Here is a 10,116-nt window from a genome sequence, read left to right on the forward strand (position 1 = left end):
ATTTTATCGAACTGATATAGTCCAGTATTTAGAGACTATCGTTTTTGTTTAAACATGAAGGGAGAAAAAGGAATGTTCACATTAAGCACAAATGCTTATTATTGATATCAAATCCTAAACAAAACCAGGGTGCTAACATCCTAAGAGTCCGATGTATGATGCATAATTTAATTATAATAGTAATTGAAAGGATCAATAATTTTAAAATACCTACATATTTGACAAAACTAGATATGTTCTGCAAATCTAGAGCTGAAAATGTAATATTTTTACAGTAGTGTAGACTTTCCTATTTTTGTGTCTGGATTTGTTTTAATTTGTGTTCTCAATTTTACTATAAAATAATGTATTTTTAGGCTTTAAATCACGATTGACCTAGGAAACATTGCAATGTATAAGCATCGTGGGGCATCCTGCACAAAGTGCACTCATTAAGAATAAGACACCCATTTTCTTCGAAAATAATTGCAATTTTATAGTTTTTCTTTTTGAAAACATTGTAGTTTTTGTTATTTTACAATATTATAAAATTACTTAATATTTACACCGTACCGTGCTGTATTTTGTTTATAGTAGTTTTCATATAATTCTTAGTCTTCATACAGTCCTTTTGAAGTACCGTACAACTACAAAATTGCAATTATTTTAAGAGCAAATGAGTGTCTATTCCTTAATGAATCACCCTGTATATATGCATTCGATGCATTGGTGTACATATCTTTGTATATGGCAAAACTTGTCAGTACAAAAATAGAATTGAACAGAATAAATAGCGGGCTAATATTGGCTGTGGATAGTCGTTGTTGTCAACTTTATACTTATGCCTTGTTAGTGGGGGACTTCTTAGCATTATATCGGTTATCGGGCAAGTAAAGCAGCAGCGAACAAAATAATCTAAAATGGGCCCTAATAATGGATATTAATACAACACATAATATATGTTAATATTTAGTATAATATTATTATACTACTGTGCCGTATCACAATATTCAACACCATAAAAAAATAGATAAAATAAAGTCTTAAATGTTTAAGTTAAAAAACAATTGGTTTTCTTTATTTTCTTCATGGAGTATCAACCAATATAGTGTAATTTTATTCATTGTTAGATACATTATACCTTACATGTGCAAATATATATATTACCATAAATTATATAATAATTTACATAAAATATTATTGAACCATATCTACATTATAAATGATATATTACACACCTTTGCGATTGACAACTTTCCGGGTTTAATTTATGTATAGTTCTTAAATGCTTATTTATTGCACCAGTACTTCCACCGGCACAGGAAAATATATTGTTATCGCCTTGATCGCACATGCTACAAAACGCTACACCGCCTTCACGTTTTGACTATTGCCAAACCCAACTTTTTGACTTCGACTTTTTTGTTTTCACGACTACCAAAGAGTATACAGTGCAATATGTCAGTGCAACTAATCATTTTATTACATAGGTTGTCATCTATGGATCTATCCAATTATACTGATTAAATAGTGTACCTATATATACAGGGTGACTGGTTCATTATGCCCCAATCAATATTATAAAAAAGCCATTTTTCAGCCGAGTCTGCAACCACGAACGAGCATTTTCATGTCTCGTTGAAGTACCGAATAAATTTAGAGTAGTGGTGGAATTATAGATAATGATATAGTATATTAACAAACGGTAACAAGCTAGTATATTAAAACGTTAAGATTCTGGCTAAAATTTTAGTGTTTATTATCTGACTTAAAACAATTCATAGAGAAATTGGGCCCTTTAACTGTTTTGATTTTATTATTTAGTTCTAATTTTAACGTTGAACGTACAACATATCTCTTAGCTCCTATATCTTACCCCTATTACTCACCCCTATCCCCTACCCCCTATTTCCTATATCCCGTCTTGAAGTACATTTTATATTATTATCAAGTCATTTTTATATTTAATTTAGTTTTAAGTTTAACTCGGCTACAAAACGAATAATATGTTATTTTCTACAATTGTCGATTTTATAGTGAATTAAAAAAAAAAAAAATGTAACATGATAAAATATATAATAATGAAATTGTACACTGTCAAACGTAATCAATTATAAAGATCAGTGAGTTCCTCTCACTCTAATATGCCACGACCTTAATGTATTTATTTAATGTATTATCAAACAAATCAAAATTTACCAATAAAAAATAATATTCTTTCATAAATAACTAGAAATTTTTGTACTTTTTTTTAAACGTATATTTGAATTATAATAGTCAATTAATGATTATAAAATGGAATTTTATAGCTGTACAGATTTTGTTATTTTACAAAATGTATTTGACAATTTGAATATTTTTTTATACGAATAACTGTTGCGGCTGTGGATGAGGTGATTCGAGTTCTATGTTGGCTGGATTTTCAATTATTCTTGGACAGATAATTCGTTTTATAGTATGGATTTGTTTAAATTTTCTTGGAATTCATTACGGTACGTACGTAACACGGGCTTTGTTACGTACCGCATCGTACTCGAAGCCAACAGAGGCCCAGAGTTCACTTAAGCTCGAGTTGACGGTAGAATCTATCCGTTTTTTAATTTGTCGCATTACGTCAAGGGGATTCCATGTTCCATGCATTCTCCGAAAACCTCGCTCAATTTCGTCAATTTCTTTGTCTTTTTTCGGTCTGCAAAAATCATTATAGAACGTACCCAAGTGTTGTAAGGCGGTCTTCATATTTTTTCGGGTAGACTTGATTATTGAGTTTTGGTAAGTTTTGTCGCCTGATGTATCATCGAAAAACAAGTTGCCGTAGAACCTCTTGAATTCTTCCATCGTTTTGGACACGTTATTGTCGTACTCTGTTATTGGGAATTTTTCCTTAATACACGAGAGCGTGGCCAGAACGCGCACCACAATTTCGTCGATTTTTGTGATCATATCCCTAAACTTGGTTATACATTCCGCGGCTGTGACCGAATCTCTAATACCATTGCACTCGATTGCTGCGTCGGAAGTGTATTTGTAACAAATTTTTAGAATGCTGGCATACTTACAGCTGAAAAGCTGATGTGCTTGACGGATTTTAAGACCCGCGTTTCTGGCAGTGACTAGTGGGCCATTTCTGTCGGCTTCTAGTATATCTTTGGCGGACATGATGCGGCGGGCGTCTCCTTCCATCCATAGCACGACTATCTTGAAATCATTTTTAAGCGGCAAAGTCCTCCAACCGGGTAAATTAAATATAAAATTCAAAGCGTCCACATGGTACGGCGTTACCGGATCTGCTACTACCAAAGCGGGCATGTAAAGCGTTAAACAAATTAAAAAAATTTCACGGTCGGCTTTCATTTTTTTTGTATACGACGATCACGACGCTCTTGAAGTACAGGCTTGACTAAAATGCAGAAAAATGTACACCGACGATTTAATAAAAGCCGAACAAAGGAAAATTGAGAGATATTAAATTCTTATTGCGGTATGTACAAACATCGAAAATACTGTACGTGGTGAACAACAAAGATGATAGACATATTTTTGATACGCGCCGACCTGGTTCGCTACACATTATGTATTCAGATGTTGTTTTGATCTTGAAATAAAAAAACAAAAAATATTGTTTTCTAGTTTGTATTTTTTTTTTTTACAGCCCATGCAAGCCCATCGCTGCTTCAACTATTTCCCGCCTTCTCTCCCTATTTTCACTCTTTTCTAGCACCAGGGCAACCTTCACCAGATCAGCTTTCAACGTGTCCATCCATATTTGCCTAGGGCGGCATCTGGGTCATCTACCGTTGATTTCACCTATCAGTACTTGTTTACAGATACCAAGAACCAAGAAAAAGATAATAACAACTTCTGTTTTAAATACCCAAATGAAACAATTAATATTACAAAGAACTTTTTTCTTTTTCAATTAATTCATGAAAAAAACCTGAAATATGCGAAACAATTATTTTTGAATTTGGATTCTTTGAAATGTAATTCACAGCTTATCTAGCTATTTTTTATCATTCAGTAGAACACAAGTATCGATGAACTTTAATAGTTTGATTGTTTTTGAGTAATGTGAGCCCAACTCGAAAGTCGGAAGTTAGAAAAATTATTTATCTAGACTCCTTTGAGTGCTCCCCTCCATGGAAATCATTAGTAACAGGTGAAAGATTTATTCGTATTGAAAGGGAACTGGAGTTGGTCGATTGCCGGGCAATTATCAGTACTTATGCTCTGACAGCTGCGGTCGACCCGTCGAGTGAACTCCCCCATGACCTTGTGTCATTCGATCGGGACTGACCGTCGGCCAACGTTTTTTTCCAGCATTTGACCAACCCTTGAGTCGATGAAATGCCGCAGATTTCAAACATTTTACTTTTAATGAGACTTCCAGTAAACTTTACCCGAATTTCCGTGGGTGCTCGTTGGTGATTTTAATGGGAACTCCCAATTGTGCCGTCTATCGGCTAGATAGTAAATACCGCGTCGTCACTGCCGCCGCCGCATTGACATCCTACTTTCAGTTCTAGAATTATTATTAATTATCGATTTACCAAAACAAAATGTTTATATGGAAAAAGCAAAGAAGCCATAAGGCCACACAAGTCCCCGGGCACCTATGTCATACTATAAAATATGAACGACTGCACGTTTTCTAATGTGTAATATTTGCTTTCTTAGCCCTATCTCATCAAAAAGCCGCTATAGGAAGTGAACAATCGGTCTCCCTCCCCAGAGGGTCACAAAGCATAGCACAAACACAATGTGAAAGATTTAAATCTGTGACATTTTTGCGTTTAAGATTGGTATCTAATTTTTTTTAAATACATAGGATTTAGATTCTAAGTGTCTGTTTACCGCGTGTAACATAATATGATCCAATCTCATATTGAAACTTAATTTATACGAATCAAAATATTTACTTGGCTACCAATATCGTTCTCTAAATTGTGTAGGTATCATTTGAAAAAAATTAAAACTATAAAGCTTGGAAAAAAGTTTTGAAACCTTATTTCATACTTTTTTAACTTTATGGAATGGCGGATTTCACTGATAATATACTATTATCACAAAATATATTCTTTCAAATGGGATGACACCACTTTTACCAAAAACCATGTTATTCCATGGTACACTTTCCCTAATCAACATTATTTTCCAGAGACCATTTTTTCTGTTACAACTTGTTACAAACTGAAAAAATAATAGATTGGAAAAAGTGGTTATTGGGTCGTTAGTTTTTACACTTACAACAATATTTCCCAATTTTTAAATATCCTATAGAAAATATATTTGTTGAAAAAAGTTGATGTAAAGTTTATGTGTCTTTTGGATATTTTCATACTTTAGAAAGTTAGATAATTAGTAATGTAACTTTTATAACAATTTATCTATTGTCGTTTTTCCCATTTAAATAATTTACTGTTTTTTTAAAATTACTTATCTCATGTTTGATTACATTTTGAAATAATTTTTTGCGAATTCGTAGTCATAAACATGGGCGGATGTACGCTCCTTACCGTAGGCTTTAAAGCTTTGGCACTCACTAAATCCTAAATTTAACAGCTAATTATAATACAGCCATAGCATTCCAAAATTTACACTTATTCATTTATTAGTTCATTTAAATCATATTTTATATTGCATGTAACAGAAAACAGTTAGACTTAAATTTTTTAATATTTAATACTCGGTAGTTTTTAGCGTCTTGAATGGTTTATTCATACATTATCAGAGTACTTTTTTTAACCCCATCTACCTTTATACGCTGTCCAATAAATGAAAACCGTACATCGCCGGACTATCTAGGTTCATCATTGTGGGACTTACTCTTATTATCATATAATAAGTAAAATGTGCAAAAATTTTAGTAATAAGAAAAAAAGTAAACTAAATCCATGGATTACACGACGTGGCTTAGTTCAATCATCAATAAGTGGACAATTTTTAATAAAACAAAAATGCAACCCATTCATTGTATTATTTAATAAAGTATAGGGATTTATTGAATAAGCTAATGTATATTATGGCAAAAACATGTGTTATGGTACTAAAATTATTAATTCGCGAAATAATTTAATAATATTGATTTATTTGTTAAAAACTCGTTAGAAGCTTTTGTTAATTATTTAAATAGTCCAATTGTGTAAATATTGTTTATCTTTATCTATTATTTTGTGTTGTTGAAATCCATTGTATTTGTCAGCTGTTATGTTAATCTGTATACTTTTATTTTTGTGTAAGTTCTATGTTTATGTTACTATTCTTGTCTTATGAGTAATTGGGTATTTACCCGTTTAAAAATACAATAAATAAAAAAATAAATTGCTCAACGATTACATTAAAGGGATTGAATGCAGGAATGCATGTTATTATGGAAGTCGGTTGTTGAATAACTGATTCATTTACTCCGAAAAGACAAATTTGAGCAAATAAAATAGGACTTAAACACAATTTTAAATGAAATATCATTAGTCGATTTCTACATTAACCTAGAAAAGTGGTCGATTTAGTCAAATATGTTTACATACTTGATATCTAACCATTCTGAGCTGGCCTACAATGTCCAACAAACAGGCCACTTTAACCCCCTTAAGATGGGTCAAAACATATTCACTGGAATCAAACTTATAAATTTTACAACAGTTTTTGGCTACAATAAATTCTGACTTAAGTGTATTTTCTACAATGTCTAATAAGTAAGCATGCTGTTCCCAATACAAGTTCAATCAAGATTGTAAGTGTATTATTTTCACTTCAAAATATCTTTTGTATCATAACCCTTTTTTGTGATATACGAAAACCCTTAAAAAGTAAAACGTTTAAGCTTCGATGCAGATCGGCGAAGGTATTGGTTTTACTCTGATGTGGGCTTTTTTTTTTTATCTGTATAAACTGTTACTTTTTTAATACTGAACCAATTCCTTCGAGTAGCAACTCTATAAATCACAAATTTCATCTAGTTGGTACTTTGGAGGGGTATAAAAGTTGAAACGTTTACTTCTTCAAAGTCAAAATTTGAAAAAACAAAAAAAAACCGTACGAGTTTTTAAGTTAGAATTCTACTGGCTATAATTTCGCGAATAAGAGTCGGATCGGATCGAGTTGAAATTTATTAGGAATATTTAATTGATACAGCCGCACACGTCAGTTGTATCAAATTTAAATTATACCCATTACCCGCCCCCTAAGGGGGGTACAAGTTTTTTTAGTTTTTTAGCCGTAATTATAGGACCTTTAAGTTGAAAATTTGTCAGTAGTTAGAACTCATATGTATTCATAACATATTAAACGGAAAACAATTTCCACACTACAGTTTTTTTTTTTAATTGCCGGAAAACTGTGTTTTCGCAGATTGCGTTTATTTTAACAAAAACACATAAAATCTTAAAAAAAATGTATCAAATTATTAAAACAATTATATTTAGATCTATGCAGAATGATATTATTAAGTTTTATGCCCAAGTACCACTTTTGACTTTAAGTTTATACAAATTCTATTTTTTTCTTTTATCACTTTTACAAGTTTTAGGGATTTTGTTCTGAAAATTAGATAAAAGGTAGATCTAGAATTAAACTATGACGTGTACAAGTTACTCAATAATTGTTATTATTGATGTTTATTATTTTATTTTTAAACTTACTTAACCATACGTTATACTTACTATACCATACTTATTACAACTACTCACTTACGTATACTACTTTATTCTTACTGTACTTGTTTTATACTAGATTGGTTTTAACCTACTATTCACAGATTTGTATCAAAGTGTTAATTGGAAAATGATTTAATCACTTTTTGTCGTAATTATTTATATAAATCAGTGAGTTCCTCTCACCCTAATATGCCACGACCTTAATGTATTATTAAACATAACAAAATTGACTAATAAAAAATAATATTCTATCATAAATAACTAGAAATTTTTGTATTTTTATTTAAACGTATATTTGAATTATAATAGTCAATTAATGATTATAAAATGGAATTTTGTAGCTGTACAAATTTTGTTTTTTTATAAAATGTAATTGACAATTTGAATATTTTGTTATGCGAATAACTGTTGCGGCTGTGGATGAGGTGTTTCGAGTTCTATGTTAGCTGGATTTTCAATTATTCTTGGACAGATAATTCGTTTTATAGTATGGATTTGTTTAAATTTTCTTGGAATTCGTTACGGTACGTACGTAACAAGGGTTTTATCATTTACCGCATCGTACTGAAAGCCAACCGAGGCCCAGGTCTATCCGATTTTTAATTTGTTGCATTACATCAAGGGGCTTCCATATTCCATGCATTCTCCGGAAACCTCGCTCAATTTCGTCAATTTCTTGTAAGGCGGTGTACATTTTTCTGCAGCGGATTTTAGTCAAGTCTGTACTTCAAGAGCGTTGTGATCGTCGTATACAAAAAAATGTGAAAGCCGAACGTGATATTTTTAAAACATTTTTTAACGCTTTACATGCCCGCTTTAGTAGCAGCAGCAGATCCGGTAACGCCGTACCATGTGGACGCTTTGAATTATATATTCAGTATATCCGGTTGGAGAAATTTGTCGCAACACGATGGTTTCAAGATAGTCGTGCTATGTTCGTATTATTTTGGGTAGAATTGATTATTGAGATGTGCTAAGTTTTGTCGCCTGATGTACTGTCGAAAAACGAGGTGCCGTAGAACCTCTTGAAATCTTCCATCGTTTCGGACACGTCATTGCAATACACGAAAGCGTGGCCAGAACGCGCACCACCATTTGGTCGATTTTTCTGATCATTTCTAATAACTTGGTTACACATACCGCGGCTGTGACGGAATCTCCAATACCTTTGCACTCGATTGCTGCGTCGGAAGTGTATTTGTAACAATTTTTTAGAATGCTGGCATACTTACAGCTGAAAAGCTGATGTGCTTGACGGATTTTAAGACCCGCGTTTCTGTCATTGACTAGTTGGCCATTTCTGTCGGTTTCTAGTATATCTTTGGCGGACATGATGCGGCGGGTGTCTCCTGCCATCCACAGCACGACTATCTTGAAACCATAGTGTTGTGGCAAATTCCTCCAACCGTGTATATTGAATATATAATTCAAAGCGTCCACATGATACGGCGTTACCGGATCTGCTGCTGCTACTAAAGCGGGCATGTAGAGCGTAAACATATTTTTAAAAATATGACGTCTGGCTTTCATTTTTCTTGTATATGACGATCACAACGGTCTTGAAGGCTTGACTAAAATTCGTTGCAGAAAAATGTACACCGACGATTTAACAATAGGAAAATTGAGAGATATCAAATTCTTACTGCGGTATGTATACTAACGTCGAAAAAAATGTATGTGGTGAACAACGACGATGATAGACATCGGTTAAAAATTATTTTTGATACTCGTCAACCGGGTTCGCTACACATTATGTATTCAGATGTTGTTTTGATCTTGAAATAAAAAAACAAAAAATATTGTTTTTTCATTTGTTTTTTTTTTACAGCCCATGCAAGCCCTTCGCTGCTTCAACTATTTCCGTTCCTGGTGCAACCTTTACTAGATCAGCTTTCAATGTGTCCATCCAACTTTGCCTAGGGTGGCATCTGGGTCTTCTACCGTTGATTTCACCTATCAGTACTTGTTTACAGATACCAAGAACCAAGAAAAAGATAATATGAACTTCTTTATTAAATACCCAAATGAAACAATTAATATTACAAAGAACTTTTTTCTTTTTCAATTAATTCATGAAAAAAACCTGAAATACGCGAAACAATTATTTTTGAATTTGGATTCTTTGAAATGTAATTCACAGCTTATCTAGCTATTTCTCGGATCATTCGGTAGAACATGCAAATGCACGAACTTCTGGGCCCTATTAACACTTTATTTATCCAAGTACCCCAGAAAGGCTTGAATTTGTCATGTTGTCAGCATTAATCGACGGACAGTCACTGCACTGGCCAGTAATGCTATGGCGTATTGATCACAAGTATCGATGAACTTTAATAATTTGATTGTTTTTGAGTAATGTGAGCCCAACTCGAAAGTCGGAAGTTAGAAAAATTATTCATCTAGACTCCTTTGAGTGCTCCCCTCCATGGAAATCATTAGTAACAGGTGAAAGATTTATTCGTATTGAAAGGGAAATGGAGTT

General features: G+C 32.8%; 2 non-coding genes across 2 annotated transcripts; both read right to left on the reverse strand.

Moving 5' to 3' along the window:
• Positions 1-4,058: 4,058 nt before the first annotated feature.
• Positions 4,059-4,176, reverse strand: LOC126837194 (U5 spliceosomal RNA). The gene has a single exon (XR_007685464.1). It is a non-coding gene; the product is annotated as a U5 spliceosomal RNA (small nuclear RNA).
• Positions 4,177-9,999: 5,823 nt separating this feature from the next.
• On the reverse strand, positions 10,000-10,116 carry LOC126837202 (U5 spliceosomal RNA). The gene has a single exon (XR_007685465.1). It is a non-coding gene; the product is annotated as a U5 spliceosomal RNA (small nuclear RNA).

The sequence above is a fragment of the Adelges cooleyi genome, unplaced genomic scaffold (genome assembly GCF_023614345.1).
Source record: "Adelges cooleyi isolate 19-005CV unplaced genomic scaffold, UGA_ACOO_1.1 ACOO_flye_CR_arks_rails_tigmint_CR_PRNA_10, whole genome shotgun sequence".
Classification (NCBI taxonomy): Eukaryota; Metazoa; Arthropoda; class Insecta; order Hemiptera; family Adelgidae; genus Adelges; species Adelges cooleyi.